At 37.4% G+C, this 13,411-nt stretch overlaps 2 pseudogenes across 1 annotated transcript; both read left to right on the forward strand.

The window, feature by feature from the left end:
- Positions 1–1,911: 1,911 nt before the first annotated feature.
- On the forward strand, positions 1,912–3,402 carry LOC104778989 (putative F-box protein At5g42430 pseudogene; annotated as a pseudogene).
- Positions 3,403–11,168: 7,766 nt separating this feature from the next.
- Positions 11,169–12,459, forward strand: LOC104778990 (putative F-box protein At1g30925 pseudogene; annotated as a pseudogene). Its single transcript, XR_015586971.1, has one exon. The product of XR_015586971.1 is annotated as a putative F-box protein At1g30925 pseudogene (transcript).
- The last annotated feature ends 952 nt before the right edge of the window (positions 12,460–13,411 follow it).

Consider the following 13,411-nt stretch of genomic DNA (forward strand, 5'->3'; position numbering starts at 1 on the left):
ATGTCCCTTTACCCATAAGCCTTTTGGTAAAGGGATTTGTATCAATGGGGTTTTGTATTTTACTTAGGTAATCCAAGTGGTGAAAGTTCTGATGTGGTAGTTTGCTTTGATGTTATGTGGTAGTTTGCTTTCATGTTATGCCTATGATAGTCCATGGGATTATAGTTTATGGCGTTGCTGTGAGTTACATCTGTGGGTTCTAGAGAGGATTTCGACAAACAGGGATGGTCTAAACATGTCTATCCTCTTCCGGAGAATGAAATTCTCAATCGTCTTGATGTTGTTGGGATGACTGCTACAAGTGAAATTGTTTTGTTCCGAGGCCGCGAGATCTAAGCCTAATGTTTTCTACTTCAATCCTGAGAGGAACAATCTCTATCATGTTGGAAATCAAGGTGTTGGAGCTGACCGTGGCTATGTTTCTATCTTTGTAGACCGTGTCGATGATCTTAGTCTTAACGATAAGCATCTCAAGTGCAAGCATATTTGATAATAGCAACATTGGATCGTTTGACAACAGTAACAAATTTGATGCTTTGTGTCGTTTAGATGATGATTATAATATATAGGTTTCCAAACTTGATTGCTTCCCTTGCTCCTCAAGTCAAGAGAAAAATCTCTCTATTTGCTATTAGTTAGGCCTGCGATAATTACCCGAACCGAGAATACCGAACCGAACCGAAATTCTCGGTTTTTGGGTTGGCTTCAGTGAAGAGAGCTAAACCGATCGGCCGCTTTATAAATCAAGTTCGGTTATCGCTTCGGTTCGGTTCGGTTCATCATATCTGAACGGTTAACCGAAAAATATGAATCACTTCACCATCTTCCTCAGCCGACGTCGTCGTCTTCACCATCATCATCCTCAAGATCTCTTTTCCACAATTGTGGTCGAGCCGCCGGCATCTCTGCATTTTTAACCTAGTTTTAATATATAAACAAAGAAGAAAATACATATATGTGTAATTATATAATATAAAAACCTCAAAAAGAAGAAAAAAACCCAAAGAAAGTGGCCAATTTAATTTATACAGTTTTAATTAGGGGGGAAAACAATATTAGAATTTGGGCTAGACGAAACAGATGCCCAATTTATTTCAAACCCATTTAGAATACAAGCCCTAAAAACATAAAAAAGTATCTTCATTCTCTTTTCTTCTCTGTTCGGCGCCCCTCTTCTGTATGACTACTCCTTTTATCTGTTCCTTTTCTAAGTTTTTTTTTTCTCATATCTACTCTTTAGATTATAATTCTTCTTCTACTTGATTATTCTATGTTCCGCAGAGCAGAGTGGCTCATGAATCGTGACTTTATCTGCCTTTTTATGGCCATGGAATACAACAATTTTCATTATCAGTCACCAGAATTCAAAGATTATCGGTTAGTTTTGGTTACCGAACCGACCTGAACCGTAGTTTTATTCGGTTACTTTCGGTAGAGTTTTCAATTTCCGATTAAACCGAAAACCGAAAAAACCAAACCGAATTACCCGAACAAACCGAAATCGCAGGCCTACTATTAGTAGTAATTGTATTCTCTCTCTCTAAAAATTAAGTTATCAAAAAGGTTCTTAATAAATCAAGTTTTTATTCAAGAAGTTGTCTAAGCTATTTTTGCATGTGAGAGAGAGAGTAAAGAAAAAATATGTGATAGGTCAGTGTGAGCTTTATCAATCTGTTACGGTCTCTCATGGTATTTTTTGAATGTGAAAACTGAAAAATATGTGACAGGATTTAGGTTAGTTTAGACTTTAGACCCTGAAAATAAGTATCAAAAAGACGTCGACATAATGAGAATACTTAAGTGGTTTAAGCCCATGTTTCTTGGGCTTTAGGTTAGTTCAGACCCTGAAAATTTCCTTATATAATAAACCTAGAGTCTCTGCGATTTGTGATTTCTCCGTCCAGAATTCGATAAAGGTACAACAACGATCATGAATAGAGAAGAAAACTCAGATTCCATCCCTAATGATTTAATTCTTGAGATACTCTCCAAATTACCTATAAAGTCCATCGGGAGGTTTCGCTGCGTGTCGAAGCTATGGGAATACATGCTTCACAAGCCATATTTCACCAAGTTATTCTTTACCAGATCCTCGGGTCGTCCACGTCTCTTAATTGGGATCCGGCAACACCGTGAGTGGAGCTTCTTCTCGGCGCCTCAGCCTCAGGATCATTATGGGAAGCCTTCGTCCCTTGTAGTAGCTGCCGATTTTCATATCAAGTGCTCCTTAGACACTAGCCTCGCTATGTGTAGATATGCCTCTGGTTTGCTTTATTTCCCATGTTTGCAGCTCTCATGTAAGGATGAGGATGGAGCGGGTGTCATATGTAACCCTATAACGGGAGAGTTAAAGATCTTACATCGTTTGAGATTAGGAACTGGCCATCATCGTACTTGGGTCCAAAGAGGTCCCATCACGTCGAGAGACCATAGTGGTGGCCTTATAGGGTTTGATCCAATTGGGGGGCAATACAAGGTATTGTCCATGAACAATATAGTTGAAAATAAAAGGGATCGTTATATCCTAACATTAGGAACTGAAAAAGAGAGATGGAGGGAGATCCAATGTCCCTATAAGGAGGATGATCGGAATGGAGGGGTATGCATCAATGGAATTTTGTATTTCACAGTGTACGACTGTGATACTCGATCACATCTTATAGGTTGTTTCGATTTAGGTTTGAGAAGTTTAAGTTTCTAGATATATGCTGCCAAAATGGTTTGTGTACTACATTGATAAACTATAAGGGTAAATCAGGTGTGATTAAGTGGAAGTGTGCTGAGGATGGTGGATTTCCCTTAGAATTATGTATGTGGGTTCTAGAGGATGTCGAGAAACAGGAATGGTCGAAATTTGCCTACACTTTGAAGGATGACAATAAAGTTGTTCAGGTTGACTACAATCTTTCTGTTGTTGGGGTGACTGCTTCAGGTGACATTGTTTTGGTCAAGGAAACTGCATTCAAACCTTTTTATGTTTTCTACTTTAATCCCGAAAGGAACCATCTACTAAGTGTTGAAATCCAAGGTCTTGGAGAAGACCATGATTGGAGTAAGTATCATGCAGTTTGCGCTTTTGTAGACCATGTGGAGGATCTTCAGTTTAATATTATGACGGCAACATCTATAAAACCAGTAACCCACTAGAACAGAATCATAGACCCAAGAGCACATCCACATTATCTAGAGAAGATCTTCAAGTGACGACCGTTGCTCAGCTGGGACAAGATCGTCGTACGTTTGAGAGTAATAACACGGATTCATTTCAAAAATGACAACAGTCTCTAGTTTACAATGGCTCAGAAGTATGTTTAGAGATGATGCTCTGTCTTTTCTTGAAAATTTCATCATGTGAGAGAAGAAGCAGCAAAGAGATGAGAGATAGAGAGATGGCATGTGGAGAGGCGGAGAGAAAGATATATAATTGGAGTGCTGAAGAGTATAAGAGGAGAGGAAGAGAGAGAGACAATGCGAGAAGGGGTAGGTCAAAGCAATTGGGCTTTCAATTTGTTTATGCGTTTACGTTCTTTAATTACTTATAGACGTTAAAAAGCTTGTACGAATCAAATCTACATGATGATGATATTATATATGTTTGCTCTGTGTCTTTTAGATGATGATGAAATTACAGGTTTAAAGACCTGATCTTTCTAAGTCAGCTAAAAAAATACAAAAAGTTGTTTTTAAATTCTGTTTTTATTGAATGGGTGTTGACCGAGATTGAAGTTGCTTGAAACTGATGTGCCAAAAGAAACAAGAACATGATTTGTAGAGGTTGCAAATCATCAACGTTTGTCAGTTCTACAACTCAATCAACAAGAGAAAGATTGAAGATACATTGTATTGATAGAATTGTAAGACTAACAACAATGCGTAAAGAAGAAACTATTGAAACAGAAGAGAGAAGATCACAATGACAGAATCTTCTCAAGGTAATGAAGATATCAACGTTCTAGTTACATCATGAAAGCTTGAAGATCATCAAGTGCAAGAATAGAGAAAGCTTGATAACTATAACTCAGTAACAAAGGGAGAGATTGAAGATATATTGGTGTTGTTACTGGTTATAAGAATCAAGAGAGATGATCAAGAAGCAATGAGTAAACCTGACACAACAAAAAGTACATAAACAGATGCAGTGAACGTTGTAGTGAACAAGTCTGATACAAACACATGTTCATACACATAAGCAGTGAACAAGCTGGAGCATGTGTAACCAGCTACAGACACAGACGCAACGATTCCTCATGAAGAAAATCAGAGAATCTACCACAGACAAGACAGCTCAATATAAAGTCACATGGAATGAAGTGACGTGTTGAACCTTGGAGTCTTATCGAGAAGATCCAAGAAGTGAGAGCTCAACCAAGCATGCTTTAAGCTCATGAGAACAAGTCTTCCATTAGCAGCTGAGTAAACCTCAAAGCACAACAGAGCAAAAAGGAGGTAACAGCTGCATAATACAATAGAGCATAAACATGTTTTAGCAGCTGAGTTTACTTGAAGCGCAACGCAGAAGAAAACATAACAGACAACATGGAGTGACTGTGTAGTACAACAGAGCTAAAAACAGAACATACATTGTGTAGTGGCTATGTAGTGCAACAGAGCGGAAAAGCTTCAAGTTGCAACAAACAGTGGAGCGGCTGTATCAAAGGAAAGGCATGCTTGTGTTAGGTGTGACAGGAACAAAAGCATGGGTCAAGTTGACAAAAAGAGAATAAGCTTTTACCCAGAAGATAAGAGGAAGAAGCTTGTGGAACCAAGGGTGTGTGGAGAACTCTAAGAGGTATAAAAGGAAGAGTTGGTAACAAGAAGCAGTTTACGCACCCTAGACCTAAAATTGAGAGAAGCACACATGTTGTGTGTGGTGTTGTCCCACCAGCAAGATAGAGAATATGCTGGTGGTTTTTGTAGAGGTTCACACTCATCGGAAAAGACAAAGAGTGGTGGTTCCTTTAGTTCATGTAGATTAGAGTGGTAGGCACAAGTGTGTGCTAGATACCATTGGCAAATATGACTTTTGCGTTCTAATTATAGTGAATGATTCTGGACTTGGTCCCGGGGATGTAGGTTATCCGAACCCCGTTAACAAATCTCTTTTGTCGTCTCTTCACTATCCTTTCATCTCTTTGTTAAGCATCGCAAATACAGATCTATCATACAAGTCTATAGATCTAGCACGCATCTCATTATTTCAATTGGTATCAGAGCAGGAAACCGATCTGAGATTACTATCTCTAACAGGTTAGATCCTGAGATGTGTCTTGATGAGGAAGAAAAGCTATTCTTTTATTTGGAGAAAATCAAGTGATGGGTTCTCTCCAGGTTGGTGAAAATGAAGAACAAAGAGGAAGAGAGAAAGATGACGACGACGGATCTGTTTTCAAACTCGCCGGAATTTGTCTGTACAGTTCATCGAATTTTTCAGTGTCGTCTTCAAGATGTCTTGGTTCTCGTGTCGTGAGAAATTGTACTCAAAGAAAGCAGAAATGTTTTCTTTCATGGGTATTTTGTGTCAACGAGAATTTTCTGCTCCAGTTTGGTATTCGCCCTGAAATTAATAGAGGATTTTGTTGATGCTCAGGGATTCTCCGTTGTCTCTGTTTTGTCACAAGAAACCTGATTCAACAGGTATTTTCTCTTAAAGCTTCTAGATTCGGCTTGGAAGATTAGCCTTCAAGTTTTACTATTGCCTTCATCACTGCTTTTGAAGTTTATGCTCCGACGCCGGAAAAGCTGTGAGCTGTGTGAAGTGTTCTTGGAACATTTCATAAAATTCACTAGAGATTTTGGTAACAATATGAAGTATATATCGTGGATATGAGGAGGAACTACATCTTTTTTGAATTTATAAAGAGAGAAGGAGGCTAAGAAGATGTCATCGGATGCTCACACTTGATATCCCAAATCTGGGGTGAGTTCTTGTTCTGTGTCTCTAACGGTAAAGAGAGAGACGAAGTGTTGTGGTTTACATCTGATTTTGAGTAAGAGAAGAAGACGTTCATCTCTCCGCCGCTGAGGATTCAATGGTCGTTTGATTGGTTCTTTGCAATCACAAGTGTTACTTGTGTTGGGATTTCATAGAAAGAGTTAATAACACGCCATGGTTATTTTCTCCATTTTGAAAAGAAAGGAAGTGATTCTCGACAAAGAATTATGATCTCCGAATCTGAGTTTCTATGGAAGTGAAGAAGAGCTTGTGTGAGGAATTGAGTTTGATCCTCACTAAAATTGAAGTTTGTCGCTGATGCCTCTTGAGAAAGATGAAGAATTGATCTTGTGTGGTCTTGTGTTATGTTGGGTTTCTAGTAACTGTGCAAAGACCTAGTGTGGTATTATATCTAAGCCCATTACAGAAAATGGTGAAGATAGGTCAAAGCTGCAAGTGACTGTGGAGTTTAATGTCAACCACATGTTTGGGTGCAGTTTAAGCCTTTATGTATTCTCGAGGAAGCACGTGGAGTGTTGCGATCTGATGGAGATAGAAACAGTATGGTGAAGAAGTGATCAGGGAGGGGCTGAATTGCATGAGTTGTGTTGTAGAGGTTTGTCTCAGACTCTCAGCCTATCAAAGATACTTCTAGCTAAAGAAGAAGACTTGAGGTCATATTGACTAGTTGAGATCACAAGAAAGGGAAATATCATCAAAGGATAATCATACGGATTATGGGTCTTACAAATGTTGCTGATTTTTGAGAAGAGATCAAATGAAAGATTTTTCAGATATTGAAATCTGCAGTCGTGTTATAATTTCATACATCAAGGAAATTGTTGTGTCTCTGATTTCTCTGGGTTGATTTGCTTCTTCGTTTGTGTCGTGGATCAAGAATGGTGAAGAAGTTTTTATGAAAGATTTATCAAGGTCTTTGAAATCTACAAACAGACAAGGTCTGTGTTGATTGTGTGTTTCCTATGGAACAGTTCTAGGTTGAAACACATAATCAACATGGGGGAGAAAAACCAAACTCATGAAGCTAAAAGAAGAAGATATGAACAAAAAGTTATGAGTTTGATGGAGTTCCAGGTTCATGAAACTGGGTTCTTGTCTGACTTTGCCTCTTCGTTTGACATGGCTATAGACCTCGAATTTTAGTATGGAAAGATGTTTTGGAATCTTGAAAGCAAGATCTTTCCGATGATATAAAGGTCTCTTTCTGGTTCTGTGTTATTTGATGGGATACTGTTCCCAAAGTTAGTTGTTCGCCGGTGTTTAGCATTTTGGATATGCTTTGGAAATTTGGTCTTAACTTTCAATCTGTAAATCCAAATTGTGATCTGCTTTCTCCTGTGGTTTCATATTGCTGTCATTGATCATCCCACAACATTTGGAATTTTCTGGGTGGTTTTGTTATTTCGTCTATGCTCTGCATCAAGGCAGGAGAAGAAGCTCAGTTTAAGACTTCATGGTTGGAAAAAGAAACATAAGTTCTTAATGTTCCTAGGTCTCGTAATCACAATCAAAGTATTAAGATCCATCAGTGAGTAAGACGAAGTTGATTGTGAAGAAGTGTGGAAAGTAATCTGATCTGAAGGTGAATATCTTGCACCAAAGTCTAAAGTGTTCAAGGCAGACATTCACCCCTATATCACTACCTCAAAGGTATGTCAGTATAAGTAAAATCTTTTGTGTGATAGAATATGTTTACAAGGAATTAATCTCTTCTGGGAGTTAGTGTCACGAGAGAAGTGTTACTATGGAGATGTGAAACCCATATGTTTCTGTTGAAAACTCTTATGGTTCTTGGAGGTTTTAGTGAGGAATTTCCTTGAAGCTTGTATCAGTTGATATTGGTTTTGTTCTCAGTTGTGCCTTGTATTGGTTGGGATTGGTTACAAGTTAGTTGTTGTAGAATATTTAAGAAGACCTCTGGGTGTTAGAAGAGAAGAGTAAGAGCGCTCCATTATTAAAGTTTAAGAGAAGGATTCACTTTCACTAGTAGTATAAGATGGTCGAGATCAATCTGAGGTTGAATACTCAGAGTTGTGTAACTCTGGTTCAGTTCTGCAAGGTTAGCGTAAGTGACATCTGCAAGGAGATGTTTTTCGGGATCAATCTAAGGTAGAATACTCAAAGTTGAGTAAAACCGATTATGTTGTAACCCAGTAAGCTGAAGTGTCTTGTCAGTAAAAGTTGGGACATCGTTTTTTGAAATTCAAGAAATTGTTGCTGCTCTAGTTTTTAAATCTGAGGATTGTTTATGAGGTTCCTCTTGTGTGTGTTGAAGAAAGATGTTCCAAATACTGAAACAACAACTGCTTCAGAAGCTGCAATCGTCTATCTTATTCACTGGTTCAATGTTGGGATCAAAAGAATTTGTGTAAAGGTTGTCTCAAGGTGGAGTCTCAAGGAAATCATGGTTATGGTATGTATTGTAATTGATTGATGGAAGGTGCATGTCTACCTCATGAATTACAATATATGGATCTCTAGTCTGGCTTAGTAACAACGATTTCTGAATTTAAAGGAGGACTTTCTGAAGGCTACATCTGCAAAATTGGAAACAGCTTTAAATCAAGACTACTTGAGCAAGTAAGTCTACAAAAGCTAGGTCTATTCAGTCAGTGCTACGTTTAACAAATCATCATTTCTTCGAGAGATTATATGTCTAAGTTTCCGCTGCGACTACAAAGGTATTATTTTGATGATTGTGTTAATGCTTCTGATCAGTTTTTGCTTCCATTGTTCAAAGGGTGAAACTTGAAATGAAGCACATTGCTTGCTAGTGCTAATGAGTTTCTGACCAAGTTAAGATTCATGAGGTTCAAAGAGGATTTTAAGATGTTTGACATTTGTGTTCTCAAGGAAGTGTTCTCGGCTCAGAACTAGTTTGTGTTTTTGTCTTTAGAAATTAGCTGTTTTGTGCGTACCGCAGGCTTTGATCTTGTTCCTACTGGCGACAACGGTACATTTCTGAAGATGGGTTAACCAGTTCTAAGCTACTCTCATCTGTGTCATTGTAACCAAGTAATCATTTTCAATGGTTTAATGGCTGATATCGTGTTCTGGTTTTATGATTTTGATATGTGTGAAGTTTCTGCAGTGTTCAGGCACGTCTGAGCAGACTCTTATCATCAAAGCAAGAGGAGGATCAATATTATGCTTAATGAGTTCTTTATTGGACTATGCTCTTGATTTGTTACTTTTACCTTAGTTATGCACTCAAGCAGGGGGAGTTTTTATGGTTGCCTTGCAGGATGAGTTAGTGCCATTGATTGCTTGAGTATCAAACTGCGCTAAAAAGGGAGAGTTCTTGTACTTACTCACATTTGCTAGTTGTTGGGGCTGCTATGCTTGTTTCAATGTTGCTGTCACAACTTGAAGATGTTTGATAAATGCAGAAGATGGTATTAATGTCAATGTCCAAGGTTTGTTGATGATGAGTTGGTTCATCGTATGAAGTTTAATATCAAATTGAGCTGTTAAGGGAGACTCTCTGAATTACTCCCATATGCTAGTTGTTGTTGTTGCAATGCTAGGTCGTGGTTGCAGGCAACACTTGGAGGTGTTTGATATTCACTGAAGATGTGATCGGGTCAAGATCAGGAGCTTGATGGGTTATGATTAAGGGAGAGCTAGAGTTCTATAACTCAGCCAACAAGGGAGAGATTGAATGGGTGTTGACCGAGATTGAAGTTGCTTGAAACTGATGTGCCAAAAGAAACAAGAACATGATTTGTAGAGGTTGCAAATCATCAACGTTTGTCAGTTCTACAACTCAGTCAACAAGGGAGAGATTGAAGATACATTGTGTTGACAGAATTGTAAGACTGACAACAATGCGTAAAGAAGAAACTATTGAAACAGAAGAGAGAAGATCACAATGACAAAATCTTCTCAAGGTAATGAAGATATCAACGTTCTAGTTACATCATGAAAGCTTGAAGATCATCAAGTGCAAGAATAGAGAAAGCTTGATAACGCATCTCATTATTTAATTTATTAAAACTCTGTTATAGTTTTCATTTAAATGTCAATAACGACTTGAAGATTTAGAAGAAGTAACGCATTTGGAACTATCTATCATTCAAGTAAATAAAAAGAAGAAGTTCTTAACAAGAGAGATGTGTGAGCTTTTCTGGTCTGTGACATATCAGTTATAATTTTGTTTGTCCACCCAAAACAAATCAGGTTTTAAAATACAAAATATTTGGTATATTTTAATTCTTAATCTAGATTATTCTAACATAATATCTAGATTATAATAATATAATACTCTAGATAATACTAATTAAATATCTAGATTTATATGTTTAAGGAGGTGAAAGATATTTCTAGAACTTTTAGATATATTTTTTAAAGAGAGATCTTGATATTTCTAAAGAAAACTCTAGAACTTGGATTTAATTAATCTTGATTAAAAATCAAGTTTAACTATCAACACCCCCTCTTAAACTTGATTTTTCCACTCCAAGTAAGCTCGTCACGTTTGAGAGGCTTAGTGAAAATATCAACTACTTGATCATGTGTGTTCACATACTCCAATTGCACAACTTTCTTTTTAATAGACTCTCTAATGTAATGATACCGTGTGTCAATGTGCTTACTTCGATCATGGAAGACTGGGTTCTTCGCCAAATATATTGCTGACTTGTTATCCACAAAGATCTTTGTTGGTTCTTCTTGTGGCAAGTTTAATTATTTTAGAAGATTTCTTAACCAGATAGCATGGCACACACATGAAGTAGCCGTCATATATTTCGCTTCACAAGTGGAAAGCGTGAAAATTGATTGCTTCTTCGACATCCATGTGAAAGCCGTATCTCCAATGTAGAACATGAAACCACTTGTGTTTTTTCGATCATCTACGTCTCCACTCCAATCGATATCGCTATATCCAACAAGTTTATAATCATTTGAAATAGAATAGTGCAAACCAAAGTTCATAGTACCTTTGATATGGAAAATAATCCTCTTTAAAATGAGTTGTTGTTGGATGTTTCATGTAACAACTCCAACAACATATAAAATATTGTGTCTTGTACATGTTAAGTATCGTAAGCTTCCAACCAAACTCTTAAAGAGTGGTGGATCCACTCATTCTCCTTCCTTATTATATTGAGAGCTTTTTCTTGTTTGTTTCTTAATCAAAAACACCGACACCTACCCATATGAGGCCATGACCCATCTATTTAACTTAGTTGGTAAAATTGAGCCTTTAAACCGAAATCAAAGTGAATAAACCAAATAAACAAATGCCCTAGCTAGTCCACGAACTCTATATATCGGAGTCTCCTCATACGACCAACAAATACAACGATCATGAATAGTGAAAAAACTTTAGATGCCATCCCAATCGATCTCTTTCACGAGATCTTCTCGAGATTGCCTTCAAAGTCAGTCGGGAGGTGTCGTTGCGTTTCAAAGCAATGGGCGTCCATACTTGGCCATCAACATTTCACCAGGCTGTTCCTGACCAGGTCCTCGACTCGTCCACGTATCTTATTCGCCCTCGAAAAATACAACGGTGAATGGCTCTTCTACTCGTCCCCTCACCCTCATCAGAATACATATGAGAAGTCTATTGTAGTATCCGTCGATTTTCATACCAAGTTCCATATAGGCGAAATTTATTGTCGTTGTAGCTATGCGGATCTCAAAAAGTAAGGATGAGCCTGTGATATGTAACCCACTCACGGGACAGTATGTGATCTTACCTTAACTCAGAACAAACAGCCAGGCGAGTAGCTTTTTTGGGTTTGATCCCGTTGACAAGCAATTTAAGGTATTGTTCATGAAAAGTATAGTTCATAGTGAAACGAGTCATCGTATTTTGACATTAGGAACTGGAAGAATGAGGTGGAGGGAGATCCAATGTCCTTTTACCCATCAGCCTTTCGGTAAGGGGATTTGCATCAATGGGGTTTTGTATTATATAGCTCAACCAACTGATAAAAGTTATATTATGATAGTTTGCTTTGATGTTAGGTATGAGAAATTTGAGTTTATTAAATCAGAATACTTTGATCAGTTGATAAACTATAAGGGTAAATTAGGTGGGACTAAATTGGAGTATGAAACTGGTAGTCGATGGCGTACCCGTGACAATTATAGTGCATGGCGTACTCGTGAGTTACGTATGTCTGTTCTAGAAGATATCGAAAAACAAGAATGGTCAATATGTGTCTTCCCTTTTCCGGATGATCGATTCTGCAATCATTTTTCCGTTGTTGGGGTGACGACTACAGGTGAAATTGTTTTGTGGGAGACGTTTTCTAAGTCTTATGTTATCTACTTTAGTCCCGTGAGGAACACATTCCAATATGTTAATTTTCAAGGCCGTGGAGCTAATTGTGCTTCGGTTTACGCCATTGTAGACCATATAGAGGATGTTAGTGTTAACGATGCAAAGCAACTCAAGTCAAGCATCTAAGAATCGTTTAAGAGCATTAACAAATTTGATGCTTTGTGTCTTTTAGATGATGTAAACATCAATTATAAAAAAAAAATTTAAGAAACCAAGTTTTGGCTGAAATTGTCACAATTATATAATTCTCTCTATCTTGCCGCTGACTCTACAGGTTTCGTGTGAGCTTTATTATTCTGCTGGCATATATAGTATTTTGAACTTTATTACTCTGATTTTTTTTCTTTTTTTTTTCTGGTTAGCATTTTGTTATGGTAATTGTGTTACAGGTTGTTTGGGAGCAAACTACAACTGTTTCTTCATTCCAAAAAAAAAACTACAATTGCTTAAGGGAATGAAGGGAATGGGTTAAATTATCCGACTATTAAACGACAATTGCTTAAATAGTCATAAAATAGTCGTTAATGGGTCACTAACTTTAGTAACTATTTAACGACTCTAAGCCGACAATGTCACGACAACGTGTATTAATCACAAAATAGTCGCTAAATAACGACTATTTACCAACTATCTGGTTTAGCGACAAAATATTAGCTACAACAGTGATTAGTCGTTAAATAGTCGTATATCTTCATTTAACGACTATTAAGCGACTATTCTTACAGTGGCTGATTCACTGTTTTCTTGTAGTGTATAAAGGCTCGCTCAACTCAAATTTTTGGGATCGGTTTTAATTTACTAACATTTTTCCCGACTCAAACTAAAAGTGTCGGAGAATTGGAATAGATCTTAATGGCTCTTTTCTCCCATCTATATTGTACTACTTTACAAGGAATTATTTGGTTTCAGTTTCGGTTAGGTTGGATATAGTAATATGATATATTGATATAACCATTCAGATATTATTGATATCCAACCTATACCGAATGGTTATATCATATTACTGAATAACAAACCAAACTTGTGTTTGGATACGGTTCGGTTCAGTTTTAGGCCTTTAAATAACTGAATAACCAATCAAACTTTGGTTTCGATATGGTTAGGTTCGGTTTGAACCCAAACGAAACCGAGAACATAATAAAATCAAGGGTTTCTTGGTGTTT

The sequence above is a fragment of the Camelina sativa genome, chromosome 3, assembly GCF_030686135.1.
Source record: "Camelina sativa cultivar CO46 ecotype springtype chromosome 3, ASM3068613v1".
NCBI classification, from domain to species: Eukaryota; Viridiplantae; Streptophyta; class Magnoliopsida; order Brassicales; family Brassicaceae; genus Camelina; species Camelina sativa.